General features: G+C 45.2%; 1 long non-coding RNA gene across 1 annotated transcript; it reads left to right on the top strand.

Moving 5' to 3' along the window:
- The first annotated feature begins 14859 nt into the window (after window positions 1-14859).
- LOC308526182 lies at window positions 14860-17507 on the top strand. Its single transcript, XR_013996516.1, has 3 exons — window positions 14860-15798; window positions 16429-16709; window positions 16807-17507. It is a non-coding gene; the product is annotated as an uncharacterized lncRNA (long non-coding RNA).
- The last annotated feature ends 254 nt before the right edge of the window (window positions 17508-17761 follow it).

Raw genomic sequence — 17761 nt, 5'->3', positions numbered from 1 at the left:
CAGTGTTAGCACCATTTAAACGTAGATCCACCAGGAACCTGACAGACACCGAAGGCAACAGCACAAGTGCAGCAGAGAGCCCACAGCAAACCAAGCGTCAGGGTCTTGGAAACACACTGACAGGTTTTCTCATCACTAATGGGGGTCATGGTTCCCTGGCCTGGTTGACAATTTATGTAGCTAAACTGCAGTTCTCTGAACTGTAAGCACTACTAGAATGTAGGTATTGTTACAGCATAGCAGGTATTGTTATAGACCTTCCACCACAGTGCAGGCAGTCAGCCTGTCAACATGAAATGCTCTTCGGGTCACCCCCAGTGTTTACCATGTTTCCTGACTTCCTACTGATCTTAGGACAAAGATGACTCACAAGCCCTTACATAGCCAGTATCTTCAAACAATTCTAGGTTTTGCAAACAATGCTCTGGGTTCTTAAGGCCAACGTCTGAGTCACCTGAGCACTCCTGGAAGTTTTCACTCTACACACAGTATTTACCTTGCCAACTGAACAAGGGGCGTCAACAAGTGAATGAATTCCTTCTCCCATCAGAGTATTCCATTTAGGCTCCTCAGAGACCCAGTGAAGTAGGAAAAAGATTGCAGGTATGTGAGAGAAGTGTAGAAGAATCCAGACTAAGATTCTGTGACAAGTCTTCATCCTTCATCTGAGAAACTTTCCAAAAGATTCAGACATAAAGATCTGTTCAAAAGGTGAGACTCAACCTTCTGGTGGTGGTCTGAATTCAGTAAATAATCCCAATCCCGAGAAGAAGAAACAGATATTGATTTTTTAAATCATGCCTCCTTGTAATTAGGGGGGTGGGAGTGATCAAGGAGGGGTCGATGAGGGGAGAAGGAGACATATGTAATACTTTAAACCAGTGTTAAACTCAACCTTCCTAATGCCGCGACCCTTTAATATAGTTCCTCATGTTATGTTGACCCCCACTTTCACTGTTACAAATTAAATATAATTAAAGCATAGTGATTAATCCCAAAAACAATATGTAATTATATATGTGTTTTCCCATGGTATTAGGCGACCCCTGTGAAAGGGTCATTCGACCCCTAAAGGGCTCACGACCCACAGGTTGAGAACCGCTGCTTTAAACAATAAAAAAATTCAATTAAAGCAATTCAAGTTCCATTTTCATATTCAGTTGATCTAAGAATATGAAAAAAAAATCACAATGCTGGCCCAGCAGGTGTGGCTCAGTGGTTGAGCATCAATCCATGAACCAAGAGGTCATGGTTCAATTCCTGACAAGGGCACATGCCCAGGTTTCTGGTTTTATTCCCAGGAGGGAGTGTGCAGGAGGCAGCCAACTGATTATTCTCTCTCATCAAGGATATTTCTATCTCTCTCCCTCTCCCTTCCTGTCCCTGAAATCAATTAAAACATTTTAAAAATTAAGTAATCACAATGCTGGAAAATGAAAGGAATATCAAAACACCTAAATGACTTTAGTGATCTTCTAAATCCTCTGTTGTCATTTCCAGTCTCCAAAGCACTTTCTCCACGAGATTTGAGGCTCTTTGTTGTCATTTCCACAGTCTCCACAGCACCTTCTACGGAAAGAGATGTGGACTCTTCCTTTAATGAATAATATAAAAATGCTTAGACAAAACCACCATTATTCATTTGGTTTTGAACAACAACAAAAGAGGTATACATTTGGAATCAAAAAGTTCAATAAAATTCCAAAAAGAAACTTATTGTAGGCTTTTTCAGACTTACCCTGTGATATGATAAATGCCTAAAATTAAAAAAAAATGCTTATCTAAGAATTGCATCTAAATAATAGCCTATTAACAAATCATATCTAAATAAGAATTGTGGTGAGCTAGAAGGGGACAATAAAAAAGGGGGGACATATATAATACTTTCAAAAGGAAAGATTTTAAAAATAAATAAATAAATAATAATGACATATAGCTATATACTACCTTCTCACCAGCTCAACACATGCACCATGGGAACTAAAAAAGGTAAAATAAAATTAAACAAATGAATGATAAATATTATAAGATAAAGTATGTGTGTAAATAAATTTTAAGAAAAGAGTAGACAAAAATTTAAAAATCAACTAGCTAGAAGCCTTGCCACAAAAGTGACCTCAAACCGTGGCTCAACCTGTATTGACCTTATGTCCTTTATAAAACTAAAGATTACCAGAAGAGCTATTCATAACCTACAGGTTTCTTAATGATCTTATCATTCTTAGACAGTCAGAAAAATATCTTTAGAAAAACTAAACTTTCCCTTTCATCTTGCAAAACATAAACTAGGAAATGCCATTCAACTTTCACTAGCATGCCTAACAATCACTTACTTGAAATTATTTAATGGTATTTTATGGGTTTTTTAATTGTGGTTAAATATACATAATGTAAAATTTACCATTTTAACCATTTCGTGGTGTACAAATTCAGTACCATTAAATACATTCATTCATAAAGTTGTGTAACCTCAATGCTATCCATTTCCAGAACTTTTCCATTATCCCAAACAGAAACTGCCAATTCAACAACTCCCCCTTTCTCCCTCCCTCAGCTTCTATTATATTTTCTGTCCTTATGAATTTACCTATTCAAAGCAAAGTACCCCATGAAGGTGGAATTATACAGTATTTATGTTATGTTGGGTATAACATCCTCAAGGTTCATCCATGTGGTAGCACATCTCAGAATTTCCTTCATTTTAAAGGCTAAATATTTCATTGTAGGCATATACCACATATTGTATATCCAGTCATCTCTCCATACACACTGGGGTTGTTTCCAATTTCAACTATTGTGAATAATGCTGCTATGAACACTGGTGTTCGACTGAGTCCCCACTTTCAAATCTTTTCCTTTTATTTCAACATTTTTTTTTATTAAGGAATTACATATGTCATTATCCCCCCATTGCCCCGACCCTACTCCCATTCATGACCTCACTCCCCTGGGTCTGTGTCCATTGGTTATGCTTATATGCATGTATACAAGTCCTTTGGTTGACCTCGATCCCTTACTCCCACCCTCCCCTACCTTCCCTCTGAGGTTTGAGCATCTGATCGATGCTTTTGTCTTTTGTGTATATATAATCAAAAGGGGGATTGTTGGATCATATGGTGATTCTAGGTTTAACTCCCCCCCCTAATTTATCTTGAAATTTATTGTTGAAATTATTATAGATGTCCCTTTCTATCCCCCATTCATCCCCTCCACCCTGCCTAGGTTTAATATTTTGAGAAACAGCAAATGGTTTCCCACAGTGGCATTTTTTACTTTTCCACCAGTAATCACAGGGTTCCAGTTTCAACATCCTCACTTATTTTTTTCATTGTTTAATAAATCAGTCATCTCAGTAGGTATGACATGGTATCGCACTGTGGTTTTGATTTGCATTTGCCTAATGATTAAACATGCTGAGCACTGTTTCATGTGCTCATTGGCCATTTACATATCTTTAGAGAAATGTCCGTTCAAGCCCTCTGTCCAGTTTTAAATTGAATTGTCTGATCTGTGGTTGTTGAATTTAGGAAAAACCGGCATTAGAGCTGCACTCCCACCTGAAATGTCCCAAATCTACGCTGTACCTATTATTGACTCAGCTTCCTTTTATGAAATCCCATCCTCCCAGTCTCTAAAAGCAGATAGTATTTTATTTTATTTTTATTTTTTAAATCTATATTGTTGAAAGTATTACATAGGTCCTCCTTTCCCCGCATTAATCTCTTCTGGGCCACTCCCATCCCCACCCCACCCCAACAGTATTTTCATACTCTCCCTTACTCCTGATGTCTCAGGACTTACACATTCCCTCAGCTCTGTCTCTCATTTCTGTCTTCTCTCTTCAGAGCCAATCTTTTTCCCCTGAACTATCATAGAACAGTATCCTTGACAACAGTCTCTCTACTCTCCAGCCAATCCTACACATCCTACACATTGCCACCAAAGTCCTATCTTCTCAAAATACAGAACTGAAGATGTACTTTCCATTTTAACATCCTTGACAGGCTCCTTCTGTGTACAGTTTAAATTTCAAGTTCCCAGGTACAAACAAGGCCCTTCAGTTTGGATCCACTCAGCACCTGCAAGCATCTCTCCACACCCAAACCTTGTGTACATCCATTCTGAACTTAAAAACATCATGTTTTTCCATAAATAGTTTGGCTGATTCGCTCTGCCTAGAATGCCCTTCTTTTACCAACTTCCAGTTCAATCAGCAACTTCTTTGAGAAATCCTTCCTTCAGAGCCAGTCCCCTGACTCTCACCACACTGTGGACACACAGGTATTATGTGGCATTTTAATTCATCTGCATACAGCATTTTAGTTATCTGTTTATTTGTTTAACTAAATCTGAGTCACATACACCTGGTATTGATTCCTAACCAAAATATAAAATATCTTCCCGCATATAGTAAGAAGACTAAAGAACAATATGTTTTCCAGACCAAAAGGACTGAAATTAAAAATCTTATCGTTCTATTTACAAGCAGTCTTAAGATAACGGAGACAAAAGAGACAATTCATCTAACTGCACATCCATGGAATCTAGTAAACATGCAATCATCCTTTGGAGAATTTAAGATGGAAACATAGAAGCAAAGAATGAGTTTGAGCCCGGCCAGCATGGCTCTGTGGTTAAGCATCGACCAATGAACCAGGAGGTCACAGTTTGATTCCAGGTCAGGGCATATGTTTGAGTTGCAGCCTCGATCCCCGGGAGGCAGCCAATCAATGATTCTCTCTCATCATTGATGTTTCTATCTCTCTCTCCCTCTCCCTTCCTCTCTGGAAAATAAAAATACATATTAAAAAAAAACCCTTGTTGGATATCATCATGCCACTTTCACAACTACACTAACCATATGGTTACGGGGGGGCAGGGGGGGCGGAAATATCATCAAAATGGTCACTGGGGCCCTTGCTGGTTTGGCTCAGTGGATAGAGCATTAGCCTGTAGACTGAAGGGTCCCAGGTTCGATTCCAGTCAAGGGCACATGCCCAGGTTCCGGGATCAATCCCCAGTAGGGGGCGTGCAGGAGGCAGCCGATCAATGATTCTCTCTCATCATTGATGTTTCTATCTTTCTATCTTTCTCCCTTCCTCTCTGAAATCAATAAAAATATATTTTTAAAAAAATGGTCACTGGCTTCAACACTCCTGGACAGAAATGCTTTTACACATGCCCTCAAGTTTAGGAATAATTCAGTTTATCATTCCCAGTATATTGTTAGAAGGGTACAATGTTCATCAGGAAACAGTTAATGGGGGAAAACACAAAAAAGCAATGTCCAGGTACCAAGATTGCAGTGCTTACCACTAAGGAATTTAACATTAGTCAAAAAGTCTTGAAATCTCTTGTCAATAGCCCAATAATTAATTCAACTGCTATAGATATATTCTCCCCCACCCGAAAACTTTTTATTCTAAAAATATTCAGTAAGAAAAGTTGAAATAATACAGTGAACACCTGTTTCATCTAAATCTAACAGTTGTTAAGGCCTAGCCGGTTTGGGCCAGTGGATAGAGCATCGGCCTGCGGACTGGTCCTGGGTTTGATTCCAGTCCAGGTCACATACCCAGGTTGCGGGCTCAGTCCCCAGTAGTGGGCATGCAGGAGGCAGCCGATCAATGATTCTCTTCTTACCATTGATGTTACTGATGTTTCTCTCTCTCTCTCTCCCTCTCCCTTCCTCCCTAAAATCAATAAAAAATGTTTTAAAAATAAACAAATAAATCTAACAGTGGTTACCAATATGCCATATCTGCTTATGTGCATGTGAGGGATTTGACTGGGGGATGATGACTACCTGAAAATCCCCCACATCATGACTTCATCATGCATTTCCCCAAAATAAATATTCTCTCCTATACACCACAAAACCATCATCTTGCCTAAGAAAAAATTTTTCTAACATCACCTAATATTCAGTCCATTTGCAACTTTTTCAAATTTTCCCCAAAATGTTTTTTTAAGACAATTTTCTAGAACCAGGACTCAATCAAAGTTCATTCAAAATGGTGCAAAATATATTGCATTTGGTGATGTCCTTTAGTCTCTTTTAACCTACAATAGGCCCCACCTTTTTCCCCCTCCATGCCTCTTTTTTTTTTTTTTTGCTTTCTACTACTGTTCTTTTTTTTATTAATTAAACCTTTATTGTTCAGATTATTACTTTTGTTCCTCTTTTTTCCCAACATAACTCCCCTCTACCCTGTTCCCACCCCACCCACTTCCCTCACTCCCCATCCACTGTCCTCATCCAGAGGTGTGCGATTTTTGTCCAGTCTCTTCCCACATCCCCCTCACCCCTTTGCCCCCCAAGAATAGCCAGTCCACTCCCTTTCTATGCCCCTGATTCTATTATAATCACCAGTTCATTCTGGTCATCAGATTAGTCACTTGATTTTCAGATTCACTTGTTGATAGATGTGTATTTGGTGTTCAAAATTTGTATCTTTACCTTTTTCTTCTTCTTCCTCTTCTTAAAGGATACCTTTCAGCATTTCATATAATACTGGTTTGGTGGTGATGAACTCCTTTAGCTTTTCCTTATCTGTGAAGCTCTTTATCTGACCTTCAATTCTGAATGATAGCTTTGCTGGATAAAGTAATCTTGGTTGTAGGTTCTTGGCATTCATCACTTTGAATATTTCTTGCCACTCCCTTCTGGCCTGCAAAGTTTCTGTTGAGAAATCAGCTGACAGTCGTATGGGCACTCCCTTGTAGGTAACTGACTGTCTTTCTCTTGCCGCTTTTAAGATTCTCTCTTTGTATTTTATTCTTGGCATTTTAATTGTGATGTGTCTTGGTGTGGTCCTCTTTGGATTCCTTTTGTTTGGGCTTCTCTGCGCTTCCTGGACTTGTAAGTCTATTTCTTTCACCAGGTAGAGGAAGTTTTCTGTCATTATTTCTTCAAATAGGTTTTCAATATCTTGTTCTCTCTCTTCTTCTGGCACCCCTATAATTCGGATGTTGGTACGCTTGAAGGTGTCCCAGAGGCTCCTTACACTATCTTCGTATTTTTGGATTCTTTTTTCATTTTGCTTTTCTGGTTGGATGTTTTTTGCTTCTTCATATTTCAAATCGTGGACTTGATTCTTGCAATCAAGGCTAGAGAGTCTGCTGTTGGGAGTCTGTATAATATTCTTTATTTCAGTCAGTGTATGCTTAATTTCTAGTTGGTCCTTTATCACAACCTCGAGGGTCTCATTAGATTTCTTATAGATCTCATTAAGTTTATCGGCAGTTTCTAGAAAATTCTTGAAAAACCTTAAAAGTGTGGTTTTGAACTCTATATCCAGTAGTTTGCTTTCCTCCATTTCTGTCATTTGTGTCCTTCTTCTTTGTCTCCGCATTTTTATGCTTCCCTGTGTTGATAAAGTGGTTTTCTGTGCTGAGTGTCCACTAGGGCCCAGTGGTTCAGCCTCCCCAATTACCTGAGGAGGAGACTCCTGGTGCACCCCCTTGTGGTCTTTGTGCACACTCTTGTTGTAGTTAAGCCTTGATTGTTGCAGTTATCACTGGGAGGAATTGACCTCCAGGCCAATTGGCTGTGAGTATCAGCTGTGTCTGCAGTGGGAGAACTTCTGTGCTGGACACACTCCTCTGGGGCAAGACTTGCTTCAATGGGGCTTTGGTGCTCACTGAGTCTGCCCCCTGAGTGTGTCCTTTATGGTTCCACGGAGCTGCAAACTGGATGGTTCCACTCTTACCTCTGGGTTTCCTGGCTCCTGGATCTCTAGGGAGGTGCTAATCTAGCCTTTGCCTGATGCTATACAGCAAAATCTTCCCTGCAGGGCTTAGGCGGGGCGGGTCCCACGGGATCAACAGGGTGGGGCTAGCAGTTATGGCTGCTCTCAGTCCAGCCCTCAGAGGCTCTGCTTCTCAATGTCCTGGTAATCGCTGCAAGCACCTCGGAGAGAAAGCTGCCCTCGAGTTCTGACCTATGCCAGACAGTCCCGCTTCTCCCGTATGAGTCTGGGTCCCTAGAGACTTGCCTGGAACCGGAGCTCAGAGCCTGAGACTACCTCCTGATTGAAAACGACAACCATGCCCTCAGCCGCCAGCCCGCTCCGCATGCACCTCCGCACCATAGTATTTTACTGCCATACTGCGTCTCCTCTGAGTCTCGGTATGCTTTTCTCTTTCCTTCTCCCTTCTAGTTGTACAATTTCCACTCAGCCAACCTTCCTGTGGTTCTGGATGGTGTCCATTCCGTCTTTTAGTTGTATTTTTGAAGTGGTTGTTCGAGGCAGTAAACTCCAGTGTTTACCTATGCTGCCATCTTGGTTTCTCTCCATGACTAACTCTTTAAGGAGACCAGAATGTAGACTATCCCATATTCTGGATTTGTCTAATTGTATCTCATAGTGGTTTTTTCTTTAAGTCTTTATTATAGAAAATTTCAAATATATACAAAGGAAACAGAGTAACATAATAAATCTCCAACAGCCAGCTTCAATAATTCTCAATTTCTGGTGGTTCTTGTTTCATCTATACCTCCACCCATTCCTCATCTCATTTTACAAACTGATCCTCTAGGCCCCATACTTCCTATAACTGGAAGTTAGGTCTACATATTCATATCAAATATTTGGGGGAAGAAAACTGAGTAGATGACATCATGTCTCCATGCCACATTACAGCTGTAGGTATAAAGGAGTCCTCTGTCCCCTATCAGTGATGGTAACCCACCAGGTTGTGGAGGTGGAGAACAACATGCAGCTTCAAAGTAGAGATGCATTTATTTCTTCACTTTGGGTGACACCTTGGTGCCATGCTAACACCTTTCACGCAATGGCATTACTATCCCATTTACAATCCTTGTCTGAATCAGAGGTTACACTGGAGTAAGAGGTTACACAGAATAGCGATTTTCAAATTCTACCAGTCCTTCTATATTTATTAGCTGGAATTCTACTTTAAATAAGGGTTTTCCTTTATTAACTGGAGATGAACTGCAAGGCTTCCTAAAAAGGCAGAGCAAATGCTTAATTCTGTCCCTTTAATTACTAATTTTTATTTGTTTCTATTCTTTTTTTTATAATCAGTTAGAAATACATGTAGTTTACATATAAATAAATATACATATAAATTTATATATAAATTTATGAAATATAAATACATATATAAATATATTTTCATTGACTTCAGAAAGGAAGAGGTAGATAGAAACATCAATGATGAGAAACTTTCATTAGCTGCCTCCTGCATGCCCCCTACTGGGGATCAAGCCAGCAACCCAAGCATGTGCAATGACAGCAAATTAGATTTTTTTTTCCTTTCCCGTACTCTCTATTTTCACTATGAACTTGATTTTTATTTATTCAACACTTTGCAACCAAATATAATCATGTGCTAATATATTCTTATACCCTTAAATTTAAGTCATGAATTTTCTCGGCAATAACTAATTAAATTACTCAAGTGTTTAAACATTACCATGAAATTGACAAAGAACAGTGCAAAAAAATGATGATATAGAAAATAACTGAAATGTTTATTTCCCTACCATTATCTTCACTACATGTTAAAACATATATCTAGCTACTGAGATCATTATATATTGTTTTTATTATTTCTGTTAAAATTAGGATAAAAGCATTGTTTAAAAAAAAAAACACTAAATAATCAATCAAATACTAAAATTCAAATCAACTCACCTGTTGAACAGGACTATCAACGGTAAAGGCCTTGTAAAGAGCCAATGCCTGGCTTTTACTCCCTTTGCTCCAGATCACCATATTTCCAGCCACATAGAGTTCCTCGTCATAATCCATTTCTCCAATTTCATTTCTGCCTCTCCTTAACTGCCAGCTTTCCTAAAAAATTTACATATGTAAGACATGTTTAAGCAGTTTTTATTTCTTTTGCAACATTATGGAGCAAGATTTATTAATTAAAATTGAACCGCAATTCAGATACAAGTCTCCTGCTCTGTCTGTGGAGTAAGGCTCAGTCCAAGCCCAACTCTTAGGTTTGGTGCCACCGATTAACAGAGGAGGGGGTGTGGGTGTATGTATCATACTGTATCTTACAGGATTTCAAAAATGGGAATTTACCTCAAGAATTCTCTATATTAAGTATTTTATTATTACGTTACCATTTTATGCTGCCAAAAACATAAATAAACAAAAATTAGACCTTACCTATATATCCAAAAATTAAACCAACATTCTTGGGAGACTAAAGACATATGAAGCATATGGGGGGTGAAGCAGAGGGGGCAGTGAAGTGCACATGGGACACTGGGGGAGCTTACCAACCATGCAGACTTCCCTGCTTCACAACTGCATATACATTCACTTTCCTGCCCTTGTGCCAACCATCAGAATGAACAGGGCAGAGAAAGGTTTGGATTCCTAACTACAGACTTCCGCTCCTGGAAATTTTGGTATCCCAAAAGGGATACAGAAATGGAATTAAGATGAGAATGACTGACTGTTTAACATGCACTTACTTCTCATTCCCCTATTTAAAAACTAGTACTGTATCTACTTATGTGGCATTTCCTTTCTCCTCTAGAAATATGTAAGTTTTGGGCAGCAGGGACCATTGCTAACTCGACTATCTAACCATCAAATAACATGAAATCTGGTCCCACGTACTAAATGAAGAAAAAGAGATTTAAATGGACCATAATCATAGTGACTCTCATTATAAATCCCTGAGTTATATGTCTAAACAGCCATGACACTGTAATACAATTAAGGTCATTATTTTTAGCTTTCATGAAAATTACCAAATCTTAACCAATACCCTAGAAGTAGCATCATACTCATTTCTCAGTTGCATCTGGGTAGCCTTAAATTACAAGTAGATCGAATCTCTCTACATTTCAAAAGCAAACTGAGAAACTTGGTAAAACCTTCTGTTTTTCGTGGATTGTAACCTCCTGCAGGGATCCCACCAAGCCAGCAGCACCATCAGACGACCACAACTCAGAGGCTGGCTGCAGTTGCCGAAGCTGAAGGTTCAAAGCATTAGGGTGCTGTCTGCAGTGGTCTCGACGGAAAGGAACAAATTCCTGCAAATCCCCAGCTGCAATCATTGTTGCCCTTTCTTCAGAGAAGTTCAACATGGCTTTCAGATATCAATATTATTTCTGTATGAATTCAAACACATTCTGGCCAGCTGCTGGGATCAAAACGAGAAGAAAATTATCAGAAGTTTACAGAAGAGCCATGAATCCTTAGATGAGTGTCATACAATCCTATCACATTGTAGGTGTACAAGTAATCATAACATCAAAGAGCATTCCAGATCTGATTCTTTCAGGGAATTAGTTACCATTTCATAGTTACCTCACACTATCAGTACATAATTAACATTACAGCTACATGTTAGCTGCTGACAAAATCAACTGTAGGAAATCACTGGGCTGAGAGATAAGCACTGATGTCTGACAATATTGATCCTACATTTCCTACTACTACTCACTAATTTCTCCACATTTCACATTTAAGGATTTAGACAAGTTTTACTTTATAGTAAATGGCTCTCAACATTTAAGGGCATTTCTGTTCAAATGCTGGAACAACATTTAAAAAGCACACCTGACAGATGACTGGCATATTGAAATGAAACAAACAAAAACAACATATCATTTCTAATGCATCAAAAGTTGAACCACTTGGTGCTTTAAGAAACTAGTAAATGTCATCATTAATTTTGAGGCTCAATCCACCTAAACATATAATTGCAAGCAATTCCAATTTCTGGTGCTAACCCAAAAGACCAAGGCATGAATAAAATTACTGGCAATGGAACAGTCGTGCTTGTTTGCAAACTTAACAGTTCAGCTTATTACTACAAAGAAGTGGATGAGCTGTGGGTGGTAAGAGCCCTCACCCCTTACTTCCAGAACATTTCTATGAACAGTAACTAACAGCCAGTCAAATTCGGCCACTGTAGAAGGTGGATGACAGTTCTGCCTCAGACAACTCTTATATGTAAAACGGTTTTGTGGCATAGCGGTTAAGCTGCAATCCTCAAATACAGGAATCAAAACAAACATTCATGTCAGCACTAGACAACCTTTAAAAACAGTGTTTGAAATGGCTTTCACATCACAAACAGTTTAATTTGACTTCGTTTCTCCTCTGAGATCTTTTTGGCACCAGCAGCTTTCTTGGCTGAAATATCTAAGCCTGTGGTTCCCATGCAGCTCCTCTAGGGTTGCAGTTATGTTTTCTGTGAATTAAGTGTTATTCCTGAGAGAACGGTTATGTCACATTCATGACACTTTTTCCTCCTTCTGATAAGTCAGTTTTGAGAACAGTTTAACTTGGGCCATGACTGAGATAGTGCCTGTGGGAGCCTCATCAGGGTACGCCAGATGTTCAAGGCCAATCTGAGCAGGAGAATCCTAACTGGGATGTTCAAGGCCAATCTAAGCAAGGACACAGAGATTGTACTGTACACACTGGGCAGGAGTACCTTACTATAACCCAAATACTGATGTCACTGTTGGGCAGGAAGCCTTTGTGTCTAAGTTAGTACAAACGTGTTCCTAACCAGCCGGTGGGTGGCTGCTTGGTATGGCTCCTGTTTGCTACTGTATTAGCAAGGGCTGCTTGGCGCAGCCACTGTGTGAAGCTACTTTGAAGAACTGTTTTGTCTGATGGCTCCTTGTTAGCAATGGCTACATGGCCTGCAAAAGAGACTCTCCTGCCCTAACCGGTTTGGCTCAGTGGATAGAGAACAGCCTGCGGACTGAAGGGTCCCAGTCCAGGGCATGTACCTTGGTTGCAGGCACATCCCCAGTAGGGAGTGTACAGGAGGCACCTGATCTATGTTTCTCTCTCATGATGTTTCTAACTATCCCTCTCCCTTCCTTTACGTAAAAAAAAATGAAAATATTTTTTTAAAAAGACTCTCCTATATGCCTCTGTCTCTCATGTCCTCTTTGTCTACTGCCCGGCATTCACGTGGGTACAGCCCCTGGCAGAGGACTGTGCACCCCACAGTGCCTTATAAAACTTACACCAAACACCACAAAATCCAGCCGGCCTTCCTATGTTCTAGTCAACAGGTTATCCAACATATTAACTCTGAGAGGAAGCCACAGAATCGGTAATTAAAGGATCGCCTGCACAGAACAATGACCACTTTGTGCTGATTAGTATATTTAGATCTTTGCAGCCCCAACTGTGTGTGCGGTTCCCCGGGCCCTATAACAGCTCCGCATGGAACTGATGCGCTCCCAGGGAGACCGCGGCCTGGCTTCCTGGGAACAGGGACCTGCCAAGAGCACCCGAGGCGGCTGGGGGGGAGGGGGGGACCCGAAGGCACAGGAGGCACCGGAGCCGGGTCTGGGCAGAAGGGCCGCGTCCGGGGCCTCAGGGTCAGCGAGACCCGCGGGCTGAGCCGGGGCCTCAGCAGCACCAGCCGCCTGGCGGCCCGCTCTGAGCTTCGGCCGCGGGGACACCGCGCTCAGCTGGGAAGGAGGCCTGGGAGGCGCGGGGAGGGGCGGCGCGGAGCCCAGGCCACGCCGCCCGGGGCGGTCGGGTGCGGGGTCAGGGACACACGGCGACCAGCAGTGCCGCCGGCCGGGACTCGCCTGAGTCACTCGGGACGTGCGAGGCGCGGGAGCCCGGCTGCGCCCCCGGGGCCACAGCAGAGTCGGTCACGGGGACTCCGCCGCCGCTGAGCGTTTCCTCCCCCTCCGCCCCCCGCTCCCGGGAACCGGCGAGCAGCAGCCCAGGACCGCGGGCGTCAGCTCCCGCTCTAAAATCAAACGACGGACTCCGCTGAATTTCCCGTCCTGCTTCGCGCGGGGCCCGGGGGCGGGGCCTTGAAGCACCGGGTCTCGCGGGAGGTGCCGCAGCCCGCGGTCCGGCTCTGCTCGCCTCGGGGGAGGATGCTGGGTCCGCCCGCCGGTACCGCCTTGTCCCCGGCGCCGAGTGGAGCCCGGAAGCAGGACCCGGTCAGCTGGAGGCTGAGCTGTGACTGGACCGTCCCGGCCTCTCCATCTGCGCCGAGTCCTGTCACTAGGAGCCTGAGATGCCTCCACCCGGAGCTGCCGCACTTCCAGGCCGGTTCTGCTCGCTCCCCGGTGGGACTGGGGCGGTGAGGGGCGCGCTGATTTCCCCTCTGCCAGTGCTCCTTCACCCTGTAGGGCCAGACCCTGTGAAAAGTGCAGGAAAGACACGGAGGTCCTCACAGAAACATGGCATGCCATTTCTGAGCTTCACAGACACACCCCCAGGTGACGCCTAGACCTGGATGAAGCATCCCTGGAGACCGGATACTGAAGGGAGGGGCCCTCCACGGAGGCAGCCTTGACCACTCAGATGCCTCTGCTGACCCAGCACCCAGGCCTGGCGTCCTGACCAAAGGCGCTGCTGGAGCTGGGGTGACGCTAGGCTGTGAACAGGCTGAGCAGGAGCGGAAACTTTGGTCCTGGCCATGTGGCCTGTGAGGGGCGGCCCTGGGAGGGGAGGGCTCTCCGAGAACCCTCCTGCCCTCACTAAGTCCTCTCCATCGTTCCTCTCTTCTCTGTAGGACACTCCCAGGTGCCCGATGACCTGCCAAGGTACCTGCTCAGAAACACCTTCATCTCCTGACCCCCGGGGGCCAGGCAGGCGCACCTGCCAGTAGCAAAGGGAGGATGCCCTCCAGCTCTGTGCCCGCAGAAGGACTGTCAGCCCCTGCGGGGGAAGCTGCTGAAGGCCGGGCGGTATGTGAAGCCCAACTTGAGACCTGCTGAGCCCGAGGCCCACCCAGTGCGCCCTGAGGCAGCCCTGCCTCCTCAGAGCCTTTCTCTGGGCAGAGCCAGGCCACCCCATTCCCCCCTTTCCCCCCCACCTCCCACACAGCTGCCCGCTGGTGCCTGTCCCTAAATAGGGCAGTCAGCCTAGCCTCAGCCCAGCTGCTTGGGACCTCAGGCCACAGGCCGGCAAACAGGAGTCACCTGAAGGCGGGGGTTCTGAGGACTCGAGGGCAGAAACAGCCAGCCACACCCTCTGCCCCAGCTCCTTCACCGCCAGGGTCCCCAGTGCCAACCACTGGACAGGAGGCGCTTCTCACTGGCTCCCCCAAAGGAGGAGAGGCTGGCTCCCCTGCAGCCTCCTCCACGGCCCCGCCATGGCCACGGGAGGTGGCGGCCACAGCAGCTCCAGCCCCAGCACCACACAGTGACTGCAGCCCCGGCTGCCAGGACGAGGCCTCAGCCCCGGACGTTCAGGGCACGTGGCCACCGTGGCCCCTGTCCTGGCAGTGTCAGCTTCTCAGAGCCCGACGGGTCCAGGGCAGGACCACAGGGAGGGGCTCCCTGCCAAGAGCCCACGCAAGTCACCCGACGTGGCTCCCACGCCAACGGGCCCCTGAGAACGTCAGTCATGGGAACAACTTAGAGAGCAGGCGGGTGTCGCCACAGCTGCGTGGGACCAGCAGGTGGAGCTCAGAAGATGAGCGTGGCCGTGGGTGACTGGTCTTTTGGACCCGCAGCCCCTGAGCCTTCAAACTCCTGACGCCCCTTCTGACCACCAGGGCCCCCTCTCCCATCGGCCGGAGGGGCCGGGAGCGACTTTGGAATGAAGAAGTGTTCCCGCCGCTGCTCCCATCTTTCGGTGAGTGACAAGGCTCTGCCGGACCCTAGGGTCACACTCCCACGATGGCTGCACACGTCTGACCCTTCAGAAACTGGTCTCTTTGAACAAATCCACGTTGGCCCGGGGATGCTCACAGTGCAGTCACAAACACACTCCCTGAGGCAGATGCTGTGCCCCTTACAACATGTGTCAGCAACCTGACCTCCATGAAAGCGTCCATGTGTGTGCTGCTGTGGGTGAGCAGGTACATGAAGGCACGCTCTCAGGGCTGGGCCCTGTGGTCCGGACTTGACTCCATCTCCAGAAGCCTGGGGCTCCCAGGAGAAGCCCAGACTGGCCTGACGACCAAGAACTCGCGGCCCTGGGTGGACCTTGGAGTCGGGCTCACTGATACGCCAGAGCATTGCCGAGCCAGGCCTGGGCCCCACACTCCTGAGCCCGGGGCCCGAGGCCTTCCAGGCAGGTGGCCTCAGGCTGTGCCTCTCTCCAGCTGGCTCCTGGGCCCCGGACCTGCCCCCGGGTTCACTTTTCTACCATCATGGGCTCTGCCCCGCCTGGCGCAGAGAAGCCCTGCCCGCCCCTCCCAGCAGAGGCCACAGTGTGCAGAGGGGAGCGTGTGCGAGAGGCGGGTACAGCCTGGTCGCTAACGTGGCTGTAGCCCCCGGTGTCCACCATCGAGGATGACACTTTGAGTCTTTGTTTCTGAGTCACTCCCCGGGATAGAAACCCAATTTACTATATTCCATACCCGTGTAGGCACTCATGGAATATATGTGTTTTGAGGTGTCCCCCAAATGGATGTACCACAGGCTGGCTGTCCACCAAATGTACACACACTTTAACAGCTGAGAACTCAATTTTCCCTCCTTTTCAGGGTTAGCGGATTTGATGTAATGGGTGAAGCCAGACTCAGCTTGGAACCAAGAAGATGTATCCTCTGGACTTTGTGATGGGGACACATCCAGGATGAAGTGTCTGGTCCCGAACGGGCCCCAGTCCAGGCATCCAGGGCCGCTGTGGACAGAGGATGCGCAGAAACACGGAACGCAGCGATTCTCGGTGTTTGCGGTTCCATTGCTTCAGCAGCAGCAGCGCCTGGACCACAACTGACGCAGCCATGGAGCCGCACACATCAAGAATCGTTCCTTCGGTTAGGTGTTTGTACGCATATCTCTCAATAACTGCCCTTGATTCCTCGACTGCTGGGTGTTGCGTCCCCTCAACTTTAATTTTTCTGTGTCCCCATAAAAAGTCCTGTGGAGACATGCTCTTCGTTCAAATCTTACCGTCTTCACTGATTTCTTCAAATCTGTTCAAACTGAAAAGAAGTGAAAATTAAGTGCGTTATCAGCTCTTAATGTGTCTACATTTTGGGGGGATACTACATGTACATTCAATGGAGAGAATTTTCCATCACTTGTCTGACCTCTTTGTACCTGTTTTGGGGGACAGCCTGTATTTACATTCAATGGGGACTCATTGTCCATTAGAAGCCTGACCTCTCTTTACCTTTTTGGGGGACAGCCCATATTTACATTCAATGGGGACTCATTGTCCATCAGCAGCCCAACCTCTCTTTACCTTTTTGGGGGACAGCCCATATTTACATCCAATGGGGACTCATTTTCCATCAGCAGCCCTACCTCTTTTTACCTTTTGGGGGGGACAGGCTATATTGACATCAGCTGGCATCAATCTTTCTCTTTAGGAGTCACACCTCTAGTGTGTATATGGCCAGTTTCCTGACACATGGTTTCCGGTTTCCTAAGGTGCTCTCCTGGGATGGGCTTGGCCTGGGGACCGGGGCTCTATAAAGAGGTTTTCCTTTGGCCTTAATGTGCTGACAAAGAACTGGGTGTGCAAATGTGTTCTGTCTCCGAGTGCTGTGACCTGTACTGATTAGCCATTGATTCTGGAATACAAAGATGGGTTTGTAATAAAATGAGTTGGAGTAGAATTGAGTCCTGGATTTCCTCACCGCTCATCACTGGCAGCGATGCCCGAGCTCCGGGCTCCCCGTGTATCCTCTTCCCAGGCCTTGGTGTATTTTAAGTCCCTCTAAGTGGAATCCCATTTTGATTTGGGATTTCTATCACAGCAGGAGCTCAGCTTAAAATGATCCTTGGGGCCGAAACCGGTTTGGCTCAGTGGATAGAGCGTCGGCCTGCGGACTGAAAGGTCCCAGGTTCGATTCCGGTCAAGGGCAT

This window comes from Myotis nattereri (assembly GCF_964212035.1).
Source record: "Myotis nattereri genome assembly, chromosome: 10".
Lineage (NCBI taxonomy): Eukaryota > Metazoa > Chordata > Mammalia > Chiroptera > Vespertilionidae > Myotis > Myotis nattereri.
This window is presented reverse-complemented; position numbering and strand designations above follow the sequence as displayed.